Here is a 19,408-nt window from a genome sequence, read left to right as displayed (position 1 = left end):
TGTTTTCTGAGTGGGGACGGCCAGCATCTGAAATCTTAGGAATGGGGCTGCTTTTGAAAAAGGGGTGCTTGATAAGGCAGTCGCTGTGATAGGCAGCGGAAATTTGATAATGAAAGGAGATGCCTAATAGATTAATCTGGTGCGATTTGCCAAAACACAGGGTTTTCTGGAAGATTATCCACACTCCCAATAGGAAGCTCTTTGTTTTGTGAAAGTCCCCACTTATCATTGTATTCTTTATCTCAGTAAGAAACATAATGGTTTGCTTGTTTACATGCATGGTAGATATATTCCGAGCTGGGTTCTGGGGCTGTGAACTCCCTTTCATTTGAAATGTCTCCACCATGCAGGTTATTAGCTAAGGGGGAACAAGCAGTTGGACACATATAAAATTTAAATCTGCCTTGCTTAGATTGGCAGAAACGACTGTTATTTTATCCACTGGGAAAAGGTTTTATTTCCTGCTCAAATCCTTTCAGAGGAAAATCGCAAGCTCATTTGTAGCCATCATATATGAATGTGTATATGTTTTTAGAGCTAAGTGGTTTGTCTACAGAAGTGGACTTCTTGCTGTCAACCAGTTCTTTTCCACTAATTTTAATTATTTCATTAGCTTGTCTGACTCCTTCTGTTTTGTTCGGCTTACCATAAAGTGTGACTTATGCCTTTACATTATTTACATTGACCGTGTAGCTCGAATCTGGCCCTTGATGCATCTTGAACAGTACTGCTTTGGTTTCTGGAATTGATTTTTAAATATCTCACACATCCGGCGGGACAGGGCTACCAAAGCACCGTGCTCCTGCTCTAAAAATAAACAAAAAATATCCCCATGCCTGAGCACAACTTGATTAAAGCTCTCCCTACTCTATTTTTTTAAAGTAATTCCCTCTATCGACAGAACTCTTTTCTTGTATGTGCTCATACAAAATAAAGCTTGCCAGAGCAAATAAATATCTTTCCAAGGTAGTAGAAATACAAAATTTTATGTGCCATGCTCCCAGTGTCTCCCTGCTGGGGTTCAAATGATTGCATCTCTGACCTTTCGTAAGAATAGCTAATATTTATTGGCTGATTATAATATGCTGGGCATTGTGCAGGGAACTCTTTAGGCTTTTTTTTTTTTTTTTTTTTAACTAATCCTCACAACAATTACTCTCCCTTTTACAGGTGGGAAAGTGAATATGAGAAGGTTAGCAATTGCCTAGGATTGCAAATCTAGCAGTGACAAAATTAGGGCTCGAACCGAGATGCTGGGTCATCCAGAGAGTGAGCTCCTATCTCTTCCATTGCATTGCTTCTTAAGTGACCTGACTTTCCTTGGGATTCAATATTTCAGGAAACTGGGAGTCAAGTAAGGGGTGGTTATTCTTATGGTAGGTGAGGAAGGAATGATTCGCAACAGGAAAGTTTGGGAGGCCTGCAGAATCCACTATACACCGTTCTTCTCTCCTGGTCTTTCCGCTGCTGAGGAAGACTTTAGGCCATTAATGACCTTCACCAGTAAATGTCATTATATCACATGTGCAAGCAGGAGAGACAGGAGGAAGTAGAAAATTATAAAGGAAAAATGGGGGTGGAAATCTGATAAACCTATCAAAAGAGAATGAATCTCAAAAGAATTGTCTGTCTAGACCAACTGACGGCTGCAAATGAAAGTGACTGGCTGAAAATGGATCCAGTGCTGGGAAAAATGACCACCAGGTAACACATGGCAACATATGAAAATGGCATCGTGCCTTCTTCTAACAGGTTTTAGATGTTGAAAGCGCTGGAAATCTAGTCTTTACATTTATAGTTTTTGTTTCGTATTTTATGGATGGTTGAGGCACATGTGGCTTTTCTGTCTCTCTTTTCCAGTCCTCTAGTTAATCCAAATTGGGGTTATTCTTGTCGAAAAATAACTTTTCACGGGGGGATAAATCTATATCGCATATTTTGAAGCTACAGTCAAGTGGTCTAACTTGAGTTTGTGATTTCAAGTTGTTCAGCTATTTTCTAAGATGTTTCCTGATTAAATATTTGCTTCAGGGTAGGATCCTAATGTATTCTCATTTATTCAGCATTTGCTTATATACATATAAGCAAATGCTGAATAAATCAATCAGCATTTGATCAATCAAAGAACAGTAACTGTCAGTCATTTTATCTCATGGGCAGCCGCACATATTTTCAATCAGTTTATTTATTTAAGAAATACGCCCCCTCCCAGTTGTTTCTGAATGGAAACGTATGGCTGCGTGACCAGACCTGAAAACCGTGGTATTTCCTTTTCATAGATGTTAAAACACCATGAATAAGCAGGATTCCTCACCATCAAGCACCTTCATGGTTAATTAAATCTCTGCACAGAGACACACAGAAGACCCACGTCTCTGTGGTGTAGTAATGGAGTCCCAGGGTAAACACAGGAACAAAATTGCTTGTTGGGCTTGGAATGTTTTCACTAGAAGCTGACTACTTCAAATAAGTTATTTTTCCTTGACGATAATTATTTACTTCGACTAGACTGATTTTATTTTCAGGACTAGAAATGGTCATGTACCCTCCAAAATATCTTAGCCATGAGGAGTCCCATGTGAAAAAAAAAAAAAAAAATAACGTGAACCATCACATTACATTCTGGCTGCACATTTATAGAAAGCTTTGAATCACATGCAAGTCTCCATTTTATAAGCCTTTTCTACCCAGTTTGAGTATTCAGTGCAAGCCACGTGAGGTAGGATTGTTTGGGTGCCTTGAGGATTCAGTAATTCTGCCTAGTGCAGTGTCTTAGATATCTTATTTTTACTATTATTTTATTATTTAAATTATTTTTAAAATTTGTCTTTTTTGCATAACTAAATGCTTTGCGTCTCTCGGTATTAATATATGTATTAACTCTGTATTAAAGTGTTCAGGTCTCAACCTGAGAATCAGAGGCTAATCCTAGTCCGCAAACGTTCTTTATAGCTTTTTCTGGGAAAATGCACACCTACATACCAAATAGTTCTCAAGTCCCTTCCTGTGAATCTATCTCTTCCACTCTCACCCTTGTCCAATCTGCCATCACTTTTCATCAGGGCCACGGTAGTTCCCTACCTACTTTACTGCATCTACTCGGGCCTCCCCCAATCCATTTTCCACCTTGCAACCAGAGGAAGTGTTCTAAAAGTGCAAATCTGATCGTATCACTTTGTTTCAAACCCTTGAAGCCTTCCAGCTGCTCCCAGGATCAAGCCAAACATCTATGCCGTGGCACAACCCCTCCAGGCCCCTTCTCATGCTCCCCTCCTGCGCTTTCCCTGCACTCCAGGGACCCCAGCCTTCTTGCAGCGTCTTGAGATCCCTATGTTCTGTCCCGCTGCACAGATTTTTGCACACATTCTTTTATCAGCCTGGAATTCTCTTCCTTCTTATCACTTTCCTTGAGATGCTTCCCTTCACCTCCCTGACTCAGTCAAACTTTCTTATGATCGCTCCTAACCCTGGGAACCTCTCTTCTGAAGTTCCTGTTGCAGTAGCACTTTTATACTGATTTATATCTCTCTTCCCTACTGGAAGTAAACTCCAGGACACCATCACAAAGGCCTGTCCTCCCTGTTGTATTCATGTAGTGGGCACTCAATGAATATTTGTTGAATGCAGAATTAATGGATTTTAAAATGGAATGCTATGGTATTGGCACAAGAACAGACACATAGATCAGTGGAACTGAATAGAGAGCCCAGAAATAAACCCACACACTAATGGTCAATTAATCAACAGCAAAGGAGGCAAGAATATACAATGGAGAAAAGACACTCTCTTCAGTAAGTGGTGCTGGGAAAACTGGACAACTACATGGAAAAAAATGAGATTAAAACATTTCCTCACACCATATACAAAAACAAATTCAAAATAGATTAAATGTAAGACCTGAAACTGTAAAACTCCTAGAAGAGATCATAGGCAGAACACTCTGACATAAATCGTAGCAATATTTTTTTTGGATCTGTCTCCTAAGGCAAAAGAAATAAAGGCAAAAATAAACAAATGGGACCTAATTAAGTTTAACATCTTTTGCCCAGCAAAGGAAACCATCAACAAAACAAAAAGACAACCTAATAAATTGGAGAAAATATTTGCAAATGATATGACTGACAAGAGGTTAATATGCAAAATATATAAACAGCTTATACAACTCAAAATCAAAAGACCAAACAAATCAATCAAAAACGTGGACAGAAGACCTGAATAGAAATCTTTCCAAAGGAGATAGATATATATGGCTAACAGGCACATGAAAATATGCTCAACATTGCTAATCATCAGGGAAATGCAAATCAAAACCACAGTAAGATATCATCTCACACCTGTCAGAATGGCTATCATCAAAAAGAACGCAAATAACAAATGTTGGCGAGGATGTGGAGAAAAGAGAACCTTTGTGCACTGTTGGTAGGAATATAAATTGATGCAGCCACCATGGAACAGTGTGGAGTTTCCTCAAAAAACTAGAAATAGAACCACCACATGATCCAGCAATCCCACTCCTGGGTATATATCTGAAAAAACTGAAAACACTAATTCAAAAAGATACTCACACCCCAGTGTTCATAGCGGTATAATTTACAATAGCCAAGATATGGAAGAACACAAGTGTCCATCAACAGGTGAATGAATAAAGAAGATATGATATATATATATATGTATATATACACAATGGAATATTACTCAACCCTGAAAAGAATGAAATTCTGCCATTTGCAACAGTATGGATGGACCTAGAGAGTATTACGCTTAGTGAAATAAGTCAAAGAAAGACAAATACTGTATGTTATCACTTACATGTGGAATCTAAAAAATACAACAAACTAGTGAATATAACAAAAAAAAAAAGACTCACAGATATGGAGAACAAACTAGTGGATAACAGTGGGAAGAGGGAATAGGGGAGGGGCAAGAAAGGGGTATGGGATTAACAGACACAAACTACTATATGTAAAATAGATAAGCAACAAAGATATATTGTACAGCACAGGGAAATATAGCCATTATTTTGTAATAACTTTAAATGCAGTATAACGTATAAAAATGTTGAATCACTATGCTGTACACCTGAAATTTATATAATATTGTAAATCAACTATACTTCAATTAAAAAAACAGAATGCTAGATTTTGCTAATATATTTGAAGTAAGTCCCAAGTGCACTAAACAACCTGAGCTGACATTTCTTTTCAGTACCAAGAATAAGAGATCAGTCTCTTCTCACAAACGGTGCTATCTGAGGCATAGTCAACAGCTGATGAAGTAGACTAAATATCCCTCTTGCATGCCAGCCTAGAGCTTGGAATCCCTACCAGTACTATTTGAGTCAGGCAGATTTCTCAGCCTTTCTCAGGGATGCATCCTATTGCTCCCAGCCTGCAGACCCCTGGGGGCATAGACACTACACTTTCCAAATATATAAACACCAGAATTGCGTTAACAGGTGAGCGAGCATAGGAAATTCTTTACGAAATCACGCTCTGCTGTCTTTTATTGATTCAAGAAATTGGTTCTGTGCACACTGTGTGCCTTGTGATGAAGCTGATGCCCAGGAATTGTGAACTTCTGCAGAAAAAAATTAATTTTTATTGACAGTTTCAGTGAAGGCAAGGGGAAAAGTCCTTGCCCCAGCAATTCATCCAAGCAGCGTCACCTGCTGGGATGGTGAGGCCTTGATACTGTCGGGGGACACGAGATTCTTCATCCAAAGCTGCCAAGAGACATGGTAAAGCAAAGCCCATTCAAGAGGTCTTATCCCCAGCTGTTCCAACCGATGACCTGCTGTAGTGACAACTCACCAAGACTCGGGGCAGACTTCTGTTCAACAGTCCCGTGATGTTCCAGGCGCTGTGCTCAGGGGCCGTGAGAATTACCAGAAGCAATCAGGTCGGACTTCCTGCTCCCAAAATCCTTATCTTTGATGAAGGAGATCTGAAGCACAGAGAGACAAAAGACATTTATTGCACCATGAGCTGGAGAACAGGAGGAATTCTTCACAGAGGAAATTACACTTGAACCAAACCTTGAAAGAAAAGTCAAATTTACCAGGGAAAGTCAGGGATGAAGAACATCTCAGGCAGAGGAAAGAGCTTGACCCAGAGCGGGAAGATGTGAGACTACAAGGCAAATCCAGAGAGCCAAGGCTAATTTATCGTAGCTGGAGCTCAATGAGAGGAAAGGGCGGAGAAAGGAGGTAGAACAATGCTGTTGATTATCCATTAGTGGATTCACGGATGGGAAAAATAGCTGTGGTCCTTCCTACCTTGAAGCCATGTGTCGTCTTTTCAAATCAAGTAACATTTTACATAATCTAATCTGCCCTCCTGCAACATTTATTGCTGCTTGTAGGGTTACATCTGCCATTTTGCCACGCAATGTTTGAGCCTTAAGTGGCAATAGAAATGGGCAATCTTGAGCTAATCCATTACTATATCCGTTTTCTATTGCTGGATGACAAATTACCCAAAACTTAGCTGTTTAAACAACAAAAGTATATTGTCTCACCATTTCTCTAGGTCAGAAGTCCAGAATGGCATGGCTGGATTCTCTGCTCAGGGTCTCGCTGGGATGAAATCACGGTGTCAGCCAGTACTGCTGTTCTCATTTGGGCCTCAGGGTTCTCTCCCAAGTTCATGATTATTGGCAGATCTCATCTCCTTGAATCATAGGACTGACATCCCCATTTCTTTGCTGGCTCTCAGACAGGAACACTCTCAGTTTCTAGAGGAAACACACACACACACACACACACACACACACACACACACACACACGGCCCTTGCCTGGCCCTCTCTATCTTCAAGCCAGCAACAGTGCTTCATATCCTTCCCATGCTTTGAATCTCTGACTTCTTCTTTTCCACCAACTGAAAACACTCCCGGCTTTTAAAGGGCTCGTGTGATGAGGTTAGGCCCATCCAGATAATCTCCCCATTTTAAGATCTATGGTGCGTATAACACAACCTAAATATGGGAGTAAAACCCATCCTATTCATAGAGATTATACAGTGTGTGTACAGCAGGCTGGGAAATGTTGGGATTCTTAGCATTCTGCCTATCACAATGAGCTGCTACAATGGCTGTGACTCAGCTTAGTATAGACAGAGAAGTCAATGATAATTTAAAAGCGCCTCTAAACTACCACCTGCTCCCTAAACTCTACCCCACGGACCGACCATTCCTAATGCTGAAGTTCTTCCGCCGGTGTTAATCTTCTAGGTTAACCAACAAACAAGGGGACACTGTCTCTAGAGCCCACGCTGGTCAAGAGGAAAAGGAAGACAATGGCCAGGGCATCCTTCTCCTCAGTGTCTCTCATATGTGCACAGTCCCAGGCGTTGATCTAATAGAATCAATCACTGGTAACCACCTAGGATACTCTAGTACATGCTGTTGTTCTTGACAGCCAGGTATCCATTACCCTTTCGCTGGCAAGAACATCATGATTTCCCTTTAGGGAACCACCCGTCCCCCACTCTGGGATTGGGTAGAAATTCATTCATTTGGCCAATACTTATTATCTACTTATTGATTATCTACTATTATCTACTATTGATTACTATGTGGAACCTTCTTTAGGTTCCTCGAACCCACACTCATTCTCATTCTGGGCCTTGGCAGTGCTCTTTCTTCTAGCTGGAAAATTCTTCACTCAGGTCTTTGCAGGGCTGTTTCCCTTTTATCATTTACATCTCAGGTCAAATATCACTTCCTCAGTCATTTTTGACTATGTGAGCTAACCTGGCCTTCCGCATACCACCCACACGTGCTCTGTGTCATTGATGTATCTTATTGCCTTTACGATATTAATCACTACTTAAAATTATTCACGTATTTTATTAATGTATTTTTTGCATTTTTTCCCATACTAGAAATGGGATTTGGGTAGAAATAATTCCCTGCCTAATAACCAGTGGGGTATTGGACCCAGACCTGCCTATGAGGGTACAACCACACTCTGGCCACAGTGATTTCCTCAGGGATGTGCCTATAACCCAGGCTGAGCTAACCAGTGCCAGTGAGTCCTGAACTTTCACTAAATCTCTCTAGAAAATGAAGCTGTCTTTCATTGGTGATAGAATGCCTCAAGCAGGGTTTCTTAACCTTAACACTATTGACATTTGGGGCCAGATAATTCTTGCTTGGGTGAAAGGGCTGAGCATTGTAGGATGTTTCAGTGTCCTTGGCTTTTACCTACTAGGTGCCAGCAGCACTGCCCACCCCATTCCCAGTTGTGACAATCAAAAATGTCAACACACATTGTCAAATATCCCTGGGAGGGAAAATTCACCAGCTATTGAGAACTTCTGTCCATCGTGTCACCAAGAGGAGAGAGGCTGCTTGAGAATTAAACCAATGTAGAGAATAGAGAGGGGCAAATCCTGACGACAGGAGTTGAGCACTTTTGAACATTTTCTCACTAGATATACCCTAGACTTTCTAGTGATAAGCAACAATAAATTCCTTTCTTTGCTTACGCCTATTTGACTTAGGTTTTTGTTTTTGTTTTCTAAATCAAGCACTTTGGATAACAAAAAGCCTGAGGAAAAAAATGCTGAGAAATCAATTTCAGTCAATTCTGGTAATGTTAAGCCTAGGTCAAACAGTTAGGAAAGTGAGCTTCTTAAAAGTAAGGGGTATAGAATCTAATGATAAACTTCACCAAATTCATAACGCTGTCTTTTTCTTGTCTAGGATGCTTCACATCAAACTTGTCTTCGTAGGCAAGTAGGTATTAATTGCCTGACTGGTAATGGTCATATAGCCTCTGAAAGGAGAAGTTCCCCCAAAGACGTACTAAAGAGAATATTCAGTAGGACTTTTTCAGATGCAAGTTACAGAAGCAAACCTCCAATTAGCTGAAAGAAATGTACTTAACCATAAAATAAAATAAAATAAAATAATAAAATAAAATAAAATAAAATAAAATAAAACAAAACAAGAAATTGAATACCAGAGGTCAGGGAAGGCTAGAGACGAGCTGGTCCCAGGACAACTGAAGCCATTCTCCTCACTTGCCCCCAATCTCTGCTGCTCCCTGCACATCGCTTTCTTTTGCCCTTGATATGAAATAGCTTCTTAAGATGACACAAAACATAGCTGCCCATGGTTTCCCAGTATTTATCTTCCAGCCACAGAGGCAGGACCTCTCTGCATCTCTGTCTCAAGTTTAGACACTTAGCCCAGAGAACAGACTTGGAGGTGATATCTTTTCCCCGATTAATCCATCAACTGGCTCGTGGATGGGCTACCACGAAAGGCCCTGTGTTACCCCTAAGCGGTGGTGTGAGGTCATATAAGGACATGGGAAACCCCTGTAGTAATCATATGGACTGCGGGGGCAGGGTGGTGTCCTGGGAAGGAGCGTCCAGCAGTCATTTTGGAGCGAGGGCACTCAAAGGAAGCTTATTTGAAACTTTTTCCTTGAAGTCCAAGCAATTAACATTAGGTCTGGCTATACTTATATTGTTCCTTCAAGGTTACTTTAGTTCAGTTCAATAGCAACTTGGAAAGAGCATAACGATCCTGAGATGCACAGCCCAGTGAAACTAAATTGAAAAAAAAAAGAAAAAAGGCTTCGTCGAGCACACAGCAGAACCTCATTAATGGTGGCCTTGTAAAACACAGCTTATAGATATAACTGATGGGACCCAGCCCAGACGTTGAAAACGGTATCTGTAAGCAGGTCCAGGTATCAGAGCCTCGGGGCTCTCTGGACAGCTCCATTGTTTGTAGACCTTTAGCTGGAGCTGGAGCTTGGTGCCCTGTTGACGCCAGAATCTGTCTGCCAGGTTCCCGAAGGACTTGCTGGATTTCTGGATGCAGTACAAGTCCCCTGTGTGTTAGTGCAGTTGAGAAACTTTTCCATGTTCTTTTTTTTTTCTTTTCTTTTTGTAAACCCAATTACACAATGGCTGGGGCTAGAGTGTAACAGGAGAGAGAGGCAGAAGGAAGCTTCTGGCCTAACCGAACTCTCTAGTTTTCCACAGAAAACAATAAATCATCCTGGTAAACCCACAAGCTGATTCACATCTTCTGAACCTAACAGAGATCACCGGAGGGAAAGTTTTTATTTTGATGACTTCTGAGCCATGATTCTGAAAACTCAGCAGTAATCTGAAGGAAGAAAGAAAGAAAAAAAAATCAGCTCTTCCACCTATTCTTACTACATGCATGGAGGTCACCACCAGTGGTTAGAAAACTTGTAAATGACAGAGCAACAATCACTAAATCTCTTTTCTGCAACAACATAGGAGCTTGATGAGGATTTTAGGCTAAAGCAGAGCCAAAAGAAATTTTAACAATCCAGGCCGACCCTCGGAGCCAAAGGGAGAAAGATATGTTATTCTTCCCTCCCTACTTGTGGAGATAAATGGTATATAGATAGGGGTGGGGGGGCAGACAATATTTCTGCACCTCAGTTCCCAGATCTGTTTTTACTTCTCTGCAAAATGTTTCTGAGGTAAATTAAAGTTAGAGGAAAGGCACAGATCTAATCTGTCGGCTTGGTTTTGAAAATCTTAGGCCTATTCGTCTAAACAGTGCTTTTCAAACATTTCTTTTTTCCTCCAGCGGTTCCACACGTAACCTCATTCAGAATTCCGAAATCTAAAACAGAAAACCGGGAGCTGTTGGCAGACATGAGGCGGGAGGCCCGGAGTGCCTCATGCTTGGCTTCCCCTCTCCCTCAGGATTCCACAGAAAACCACTCGCCTAAGGCACTCTTAAATTGAGTATCTGGACAAAAGTCACACCATGGTCACTCCTAGAGGCTTGAAAGAAAGATCTGGGCCAGATTCTCCAGATGGTGCTGCAGGTCGAGCCTGCCCTGGTGTCTTTGGTATCGAGTTGGTCGTGCCACCTTCATGAAGGTGAGATTCCAAAATGGAAGACACAAATGGGAGACATGGAAACGGGGAGTGGACCACCTACAAAAGCAGGCCGGCCAATTTCCCTTGTCATGAAATTAGGCTAAATTTGCAACGAAGCAGTTATTGGCAGTCCTTCCCACCCCTAGAAAAGTACAAAAAGACGCTGATCTACCACACCGATCACCACCCCTGTACTCACTCTCTGGGAAAATCCAATCTTTGTCCCAAAGACTGAAGACCAAGGGTGGAGGGATTGAGAGCAGCCCCCCGTCATGGTGGCCGTGGCAAGTTGAGACCCAGGTTACTCAGCTTTCAATCTAGGACCTCCCTGAGGTCCCAGCTGTCAGGCAGCAGTGAGTTCCGATCGAGGTGATGGGACTACAAACTTAGGGGATTTGTAGGATTTGTAGATCAGCTTGCTGCCTGATGGCTCGCTACCTCTGAGCTCTAAGAACTTAAATCTGATCAATATAAAATCTCATAAGAATTTCCTCCTTTTTTTCTCAGAACATAGATTCAGTTGGCTAAGTTTTAAATTCCAATCCAATTGCATTTTAAATTCAATTCAAAATTTAAATTTAAATTCAAATTAGTATATCATTTGCGAACCACATTTATTTTCCCCCGATGACATCCTTGGGAGGTAGACAGCTGACAGCTGCTACGTATTTGCTCATATATAACATACCTAAGGCAGAATTCTTTGTTCTTCTACCCATGCACTCTCCCTCCCTGCCTCATCCCAACATTCCCCTAGTTACTTATGTTAAATCTTAAAAATCATCCTGAATTCCTCTCTGTCCTTTATATCTACATTTAGTGAATTAGCAAATCTTGTCAATACTACCTCAAATATATGTTCTTAATCTGACCACTTCTTGGCATCACAAAACTCTAGTCTGAGCCAACATCATCTTTGGTATCATCTTATTGGTTTCCTTGCTGCCTACCCTCCATTCTTCAGTTAGCAGTCAGAGTGATATGCTCAAAGCTTAAACCAGATGATATCATTACCCTCCATAAAATCCCCAAATGGCCCATTATACCAAGAAAATTTCCAAACCATTCACCGTGCTCTGAAGTTCCTAGTAATCTAGCTAAACATTGCCTACAACTTTTACCTTCCACCCCCAAACCCCACATGAGTGGGGCCTTGTTTAGGTTCCTCGAACCCACACTCATTCCCATTCTGGGCCTTGGCAGTGCTGTTTCTTCTAGCTGGAAAATTCTTCACTCAGGTCTTTGCAGGGCTGTTTCCCTTTTATCATTTACATCTCAGGTCAAATATCACTTCCTCAGTCATTTTTGACTATGTGAGCTAACATGGTCTTCCACATACCACCCACACATGCTCTGGGTCATTGATGTATCTTATTGCCTTTACGATATTAATCACTACTTAAAATTATTCACGTATTTTATTAATGTATTTTTTGCATTTTTTCCCATACTAGAATAAAATTTGTGAAGTCAGGGATTTTTGTCTTATTATTCTACTTGCAGTGTCTAGGACTGTGTCTACCACATAGTAGATAATCAATAAGTATTGGCCAAATGAATGAATTTTTTTTCTCCCCTAACTGTGAGTCAGGTGCTGTGCTAAGCCCTTTGCATATATTCTTATAGCAATAGTTAATCAGGGTGGCAGTAGAACACAATGGTAGAGTGTGGACTCGAGCACTAGAGTTCTGGGATCGAATCTTAACTCATCACTTACTAGCTGTGAAACCTTGGGTAGTTGGATCTCATTTTTTTTAATCTGAAAAAAGTAAAAATAAAAATAATACCTACCCCACAGATACTCACGACAAACTTAGAACAATATCTTACCCATAATAAGCATTTAGTAAATACTAGTTATTCTTACCACATTGTTTCGCTTTATCCTCACGACAACCCAATAATACTTATTTACATACTACATCTTAGGAAAAATCCTCAGCCAGATAAAATAATTTCAACCCTAGTCCATGGAGCTAGTATGGGGTAGCACAGAGATTAAACCTCTGATAAGACAATACTTTCAATACTCTACCATGCTGCTTCATACTGTGGGCTATTTCCAGGATTCTCCAGATTTCCAGGTAATTCATTATACAGTCGTGTATAAAGCAACAACAATGTGCTTTATTTCCAGGATTCTCCAGATTTCCAGGTAATTCATTATACAATCATGTGTAAAGCAACAATAATGTGCTTTATACATGATTGTATAATCATGGACAGTATGATAGCCTTGTAGATACAAATATGGATATTTCAGCATTCCTGCCTTTACTATTACACTTTAGAGGGGATAACCAACTCTTGTCCTGGCTAACTTTCTAACAAAGATGGAAAATGCCTCCTATAGTTGCCCACAGTGAGAAGGTAGGAGTGAGTGCTTACTGTCTTTGGGCAAGAGAACAGTTTCCTCCTGTCTTCCTGATACATGCACATGTTTCTTAAATGCCGCCATCATCTCGTAGATTTCCCTCAGTCCCTTCATTGAAACAAGTCTTTGGTTGAAGCCCCACCCTTAGCCTCCTCCACACTGTTCCCCTAGACAGGGACAGGCATTCACACTTGCTCCAGCTGGTCACCCAGGCTGCTCATGTGGAATAATAACTCTCACTGGAGTAGGATGGTGGTTCTAGAATTGACCAAAGGCTGCATTGGGATGAATAGATGGAAGCCCGAGGAGAAGTGACAATGCTAAGAGGGACTCTGGGAACTTGAGGAGAGAAAAACTGCACCATATGTTTCCAATAGAGAACTTCTTTCTCTGTCATCTTTTCCTTGGAAAAGTTTAATGAAGCCACATAAGTATTATGGATTGAAGTCTATCTGCAAAAAGAAATTTGGAGCTATTACACATCCATGGCACAAGGTGACAAAAACCATAATTCTCTACAAAGATTCTTGTATGAAAATAAAATTGATGGATGAAAGGGTGAACAGATATATGAATAGACTGACAGATGGATAGATGGATAGACAGATGGATAGGTAATAGATTTTATGTCTTCCTCATTTTAAAAATATTTTGTCACCTTTTTAATCTATTATATATTACCATAATATGATACGCTTATATATCTCAACTGTCTCCACATTGCGATAAATGTTGAAAATAGGCGATTAATCTTTGAATTCAGTCGTTCCTTTGTTTCTAATCTTAGTGATACTTTTACAATAATCTCTTCCTTCAGGTATATTTCAACATAATTTAGTAGAAGAAACTTGAATATTAAAAGAGAAGTAGCTTTATTTTGGCATAATAGGAAGTCAAACAGCATTTTAAAACTTCCCTGCTAATCATATGAAATGACACATAAAGTGCCTGGCAGAGGGTTACGCACATGGCAGGTGTCCAATAAGTTCAGCATCATTCCTTTCAACCCTTACAAATAAGCCATCACTACGTTGTAGATGTCAATGAGAATTAAACAGTAATTAGCAACTAAATACTAAAACTTCCTTACCATTCCTCATGATGATTTAAACATCCAGATGTGCTTTTTCCCCATTGTTATGGATTCTCTGAAGTCAGATTTTCTGGGGACCAAATTACGGTTCCACCATTTTCCAGCTATGAGACCTCCCCTGCTTCCCGTCAAGTCACTTAACATCTCCAGGGCTCAGTTTCTTTGTCTGCAAAGTGGGGACAATAAGAGAGTTTTTATGATAATTAAAGAAGACAGTAAGACATTTAAGGGCTTAGAGCAGTGTCCTGCATGTGGTAGATACTCTCTGAATACAGTGGTCTGGTCTTTTGGGTTGTAAGCTGGAGGAAAATTGGCTTCTTCATCAGAAAAACACGTAGACATTTGAAATGTACCAACCACAGTGCATAGAAACCACACATAGGTACCACACATAGGTACCACTGCAACAGAAATAAGGCAATGATTTGAGCTTCGTATAATTCTTTTACAGACTTCATGGGATTAATTAGCTTTATGTCTCTAGAATCAGCAATTAGCATTTCAGGAATATGTGAAAATATGCCTAATGCAGGTATAAAACAGCATTTCCCACCTTCTTTACGATGGTTTATGGTTGTGGAATTGAATTTCAGCCAAATAATATCAATCAAAAAGTAATTTAGGAGCAGCCCAAAATATGTAACATGGAAATATTATATGCAACTCGAAAGTAAATTATGTTTTTCACAAGAGTGAGGGAGAACTCCAGAGTCTGGATTTTTGAAATTAGAAAGAGCTGTTTGAGGCTATTTGAATGATACTAAGTAAAACACAGTACAGTTCATCTGTTCTTGGAATTACCACAAAAATATACTCGATTATTTTACGATAGCAATAAAGCAAAGATAAAGCAAAGCAAATACAAGCAAGAAAGTGATCTGTAAGAAAAAGAAATAAAATGCATCACTTGTACACTTGCAACATACACATCTTGAGGTTCACATTTGCAATTCTAATAAGCATGAGACCTCATTGGTTTTCTAAGCATGAATATGCCCCAGCACAGGGTGACGTCTCTTGAAGAGAGTAGAAGAGGCATTCTGTGTACTTGCTGTCCTGTGGTTAGCATGTCCCATGGAATAATTTCAGCATGGAGTTTCAACTTTTAGATCACAGTTTGAGACACATAAAGAGTATGCAACTCAGAGCTCATCATTATGAAGGGTAAATAAGACAAGGAACCATTTTATTTTTGTTTGAATTCCTAGTTTTTCATATTAGCAAGCTCTAACAGCACCAGCAAAAAAAGAGACCAGGAGAGAATTTGTTCAAAATAGCACAGAGAAGGAGGGAAAAAAAATCCTGGAAACAACAACAACAAAAGGCCCCTTTCTTTTGGCATTGTTACCTCGGATCCCCATTTCTGTATATTTTAACTTTTATTCTGTTTATCAGTTTCTATCTAAAAAATAATGTCTGAGCCAAATTTTCATCCTATGTAACTCTATGAGGATTCTCTTTTGCTTTCTTGGAGTCTAATTCTCCCATGGCGTTGAATGAGATGTAAATCTGACCCTAAGGGAATATTATTTCTGTGAGAGGAGAAACTGCCTTTCATGGCAGCATGGTATCATTTAAGTGTTTTTTTAAATGTAATCTTTAAGGGAGATATAAAATTTATAAGTGGTAATGATATCATTTTAATCATTTCAAGCTAATAGACCGACACAAAATGAGGGTGTTTTCTTCTTAAGTGTGTTTAATCAAATGCAGAGTTTGGGAGTCTCCAATTTAGAGATACTTCTTCAAATAAGCACTCTTCCTGCTGAGTCACTGTGGTTTTCCTGGAATGGGTTTCTGAAGGTTGGAATTTACATGGTGTAGCATTTTTTCTTTCTTAAAGAGCCTTTTCGACCCCCTACTCCAACCCATTCTCTGGTTCACTTGCTCTCCTAAGTCACGAGCCTGAGGACATCTTTCCATGAACAACCTGCAGGATTATGTCGCTTCATGTCTTCCTGGTTGACCAGACAGAACTCTTCCTGAAGACAGCAGTGAGATCTAAGGCAGTCCAGGCTGTGGAGATCCAATCCATTCTCAGTAACCAAGATATTCATCTCAATGCCCATGTACAATTTGTACTATTGATTTTTTTCCCTCACAACTCTAAAGATTTAGTGTCAACCAGTTCTACTACTCTAATACTGGTATGCCTTTTCAGTGCCTTGCCAATTCGTAAAGTTTAGGCTATGTTTTTAAAGAACTGATCAGTTTTTGTCAGCAATGCTTGCTCTCAGCAAAAATATACTATTGCTTCAAAAGGACCAGAGAACAACTTTTTGGAAAGTATGGATTTTCTGGTTAAATAAAAATTGAAGGAGAGAAAAAGGAGGAAAAGGAGGACCAACTGGGCTATGGATACTGTCTATGCACAGGATTTAGGCTCTTTTCCTTTTAATATACACATACCTTTCCTCTCTTCTGTTCTAGAGCAGTGCTATCCAATAGAACTTCCTATGGTGATGGAAATATTTTATGTCTATGCTGTCCAATAAAACAACCACTGGCCATATTTAGCTACTGAGCATTTGAAGTGCTGCAAAATGCATTTGAGGAAGTGAATTTTAAACTCTATTTGATTAATTAAAATTTAACTTTAAGTAGCCCCGTCTCACACTGTTTTGGTTAGTGCTGGTCTTGAATCTTGAGTTGTGTAATTTTGAGTTCATTTTTATTGTTCCCATTAGAGTAATAGATATTTGTATTTCCCCATGTCATTTTCAAATCTTGATTGCAAAGGATGCAGCACAAAAATTCTTTACCTTATTTTTACATATCCCATGGGGAAAATGTTCTTTATCGGCCTCTCTAAAAACTTACCCTATTGCTGAAAGTTCGTTCACCTTTTATTTACTTAGACAACAGTTTATTAAATGAAGAGAGGAAAAAGCCTAGCTTGATCTGCGGTCTGGGAAACCCAGCTCCTAAGTGTCGTTTTGGTCTCTTTAACATAAAATTACTATAAGGTCAAATTTGATTGTATTGGCTCGCTAACCACTTTTTGATTTTTAATTGTTCTTTATTGCTCTAACAGTGCCTTCAGGGTCCATGCTATAGGACCAGGTCATAATAAATTGCTTCCAGCATTTCTAGATTTTTAGTAACTAACCTCTCTTGGAAGGAACCCCTAACATATTAGTGTTGTACCAAATTCTACCCAATCTTGGGTTACAATAAAACACACATGCATTTTGTAATTTTTTTTCTGAATGCTTTGTGATTTATTATATAGAATATAACTTTATTTAGGAAAATTATAATAAAGGTGTTTATAATCTAATTGATGAAATTCTAAATAAATGAATTTGAAGAAAATTAGGTATGTGTATTAGTGAAATACCTGATTTTAGTCTTTCAAATGTTTCAATTTGTGAAAATTGTATAGAACTCATGTAAAAGTCTATAAATTGATATTTTAAGTGTTAATATTCCCTACAAATATCACTTGATGGGTTACTAGTGTGTTGTTTAAAATACTGAGCACCATTTAAGATTTATATTAACCATTGTAATAGCATACTTTCTAATAGATAGCTATAATAAAATTTTTAAGTAAATTTAAAAATAAATGTGGAAGGATTCCTTAAGACTACACCCATACCTGTGGTAATATTAAAACTTATGTGTAGGTAAAAACAAATACTGAAAAGGAGTAATCCTTAAAAGTATCTTTAATTACACTTGAAAAATATCTCAGTATTAAAAACATATAATTATTCTATTCTAGCCCTGTTAAAAATGCAAGTTTGATAAAGTAATCAGTAAAATAATAAAGAAGAAAGTAATTAATATTTATTTGCTAAAATAAAATTATGTATTTAAAAGAAGTGGGCAAATACTTTCTTTTCTTAAGCTTCCTTCAACCATAGCTGAAATACAGTAAGAATTGTAACTGGGGAAACATAGGTGATATTAAGCATGACAATCTGAACAAACCATAGATCACAAAAGATGGGAAAAAATGATACCCATGTGTATAAATCCTTTTGATACATTACTAGGATTTAGATGTTAGAGAGCTAGCCTTGACATTAACCATTATCTCAATGCTTAGATGTTTCTGAAGAGATAAAACGTAAGACCAGGAGTGGCTTTCAGACATTGGACACAAAGCCACGGAGGTCTTTGACTAGAGCTGGTTTACAGGCTTTGCTTTGTGAATCACCCTCTCTCCCTACTGAGCTGAGAAGGAACAACTGATGAGTAGGGGGAAATAGAGAAATTCCCTAATTCTCTACCAAGACGTTAAAACCACCTATATATTCTTATGGAGCTTATATATAGAAAAAAACTATTAGCAATATGTTGCATTCGTACACTCATGAAATCATAGAAATGAGATACAAATTTAAAAGAACACAGTTCAAGTAAGAGATAGTATTTAGGCAAATAACTTAGATGTACATTAAGGAAGTAATGATTCTCAGGAAATTTAGATGAGAAATTTTGTTTAAATGCTACTTTTTTTTGCTGTCATTTAATTTAAAAACTGTTAAGGTGGGGAGAAATATGAAAGTCAGTTTGGAAATAAAGACAGTCTCAAGAGAAGAAACATGATATGTAAACTGAGTATAATGGAGGAGAAAAGTTCAAGAAGTCATGAGCAAATTCAGGGATGTTGAGAAACCAGTTCAACTTCGCCGAGTTTTTATTTATTAAGTGTCCCGATTCCAAAAGTAGAAGCTAAGTGATGAACTTCTAAGTACCCATATGCAACATTATTTTGACTGACCTAGAGTCTTGTTAAAACGACTTTAGAGTTTATCAATGATGATGTAAGCAGAATAGCCTCTTAGAGAGTAAGTCTTAGCAGTGGTTTCTAATAAAATTCAGAAAAGAGCTACAAAGCCATTAACACTTAGAGCCACTCTGGTAGGGCTGTTGTGTTTGTAACCAGTAGGCATCATGGAGTAAACTTGCAATGGCTTTTTTGTAAAAAGCGCTAAAGTTCTGATCTTTGGTTGTTGAATTAGAGAATCTTAGGGTTAGAAATCATCTTAGGTGTTGCAAATTCATCCCAACCCTTTCTGCAATACCCCTGCTGAAGGCTCATCCAGCC

General features: G+C 39.0%; 1 long non-coding RNA gene across 1 annotated transcript in view; it reads right to left on the bottom strand.

The window, feature by feature from the left end:
* Nucleotides 1-4,003: 4,003 nt before the first annotated feature.
* The window catches only part of LOC309646383, a 29,051-nt gene continuing 13,646 nt past the window's right edge, over nt 4,004-19,408 (bottom strand). Inside the window, exons 2-3 of the long non-coding RNA XR_014255325.1 lie at nt 14,347-14,515; nt 4,004-5,943 (exon numbers count right to left, since the gene is read on the bottom strand). This is a non-coding gene — a long non-coding RNA (uncharacterized lncRNA). The remainder of the gene's footprint in view (nt 5,944-14,346; nt 14,516-19,408) is intronic.

The sequence above is a fragment of the Balaenoptera physalus genome (assembly GCF_965194825.1).
Source record: "Balaenoptera physalus genome assembly, chromosome: 17".
Lineage (NCBI taxonomy): Eukaryota > Metazoa > Chordata > Mammalia > Artiodactyla > Balaenopteridae > Balaenoptera > Balaenoptera physalus.
This window is presented reverse-complemented; position numbering and strand designations above follow the sequence as displayed.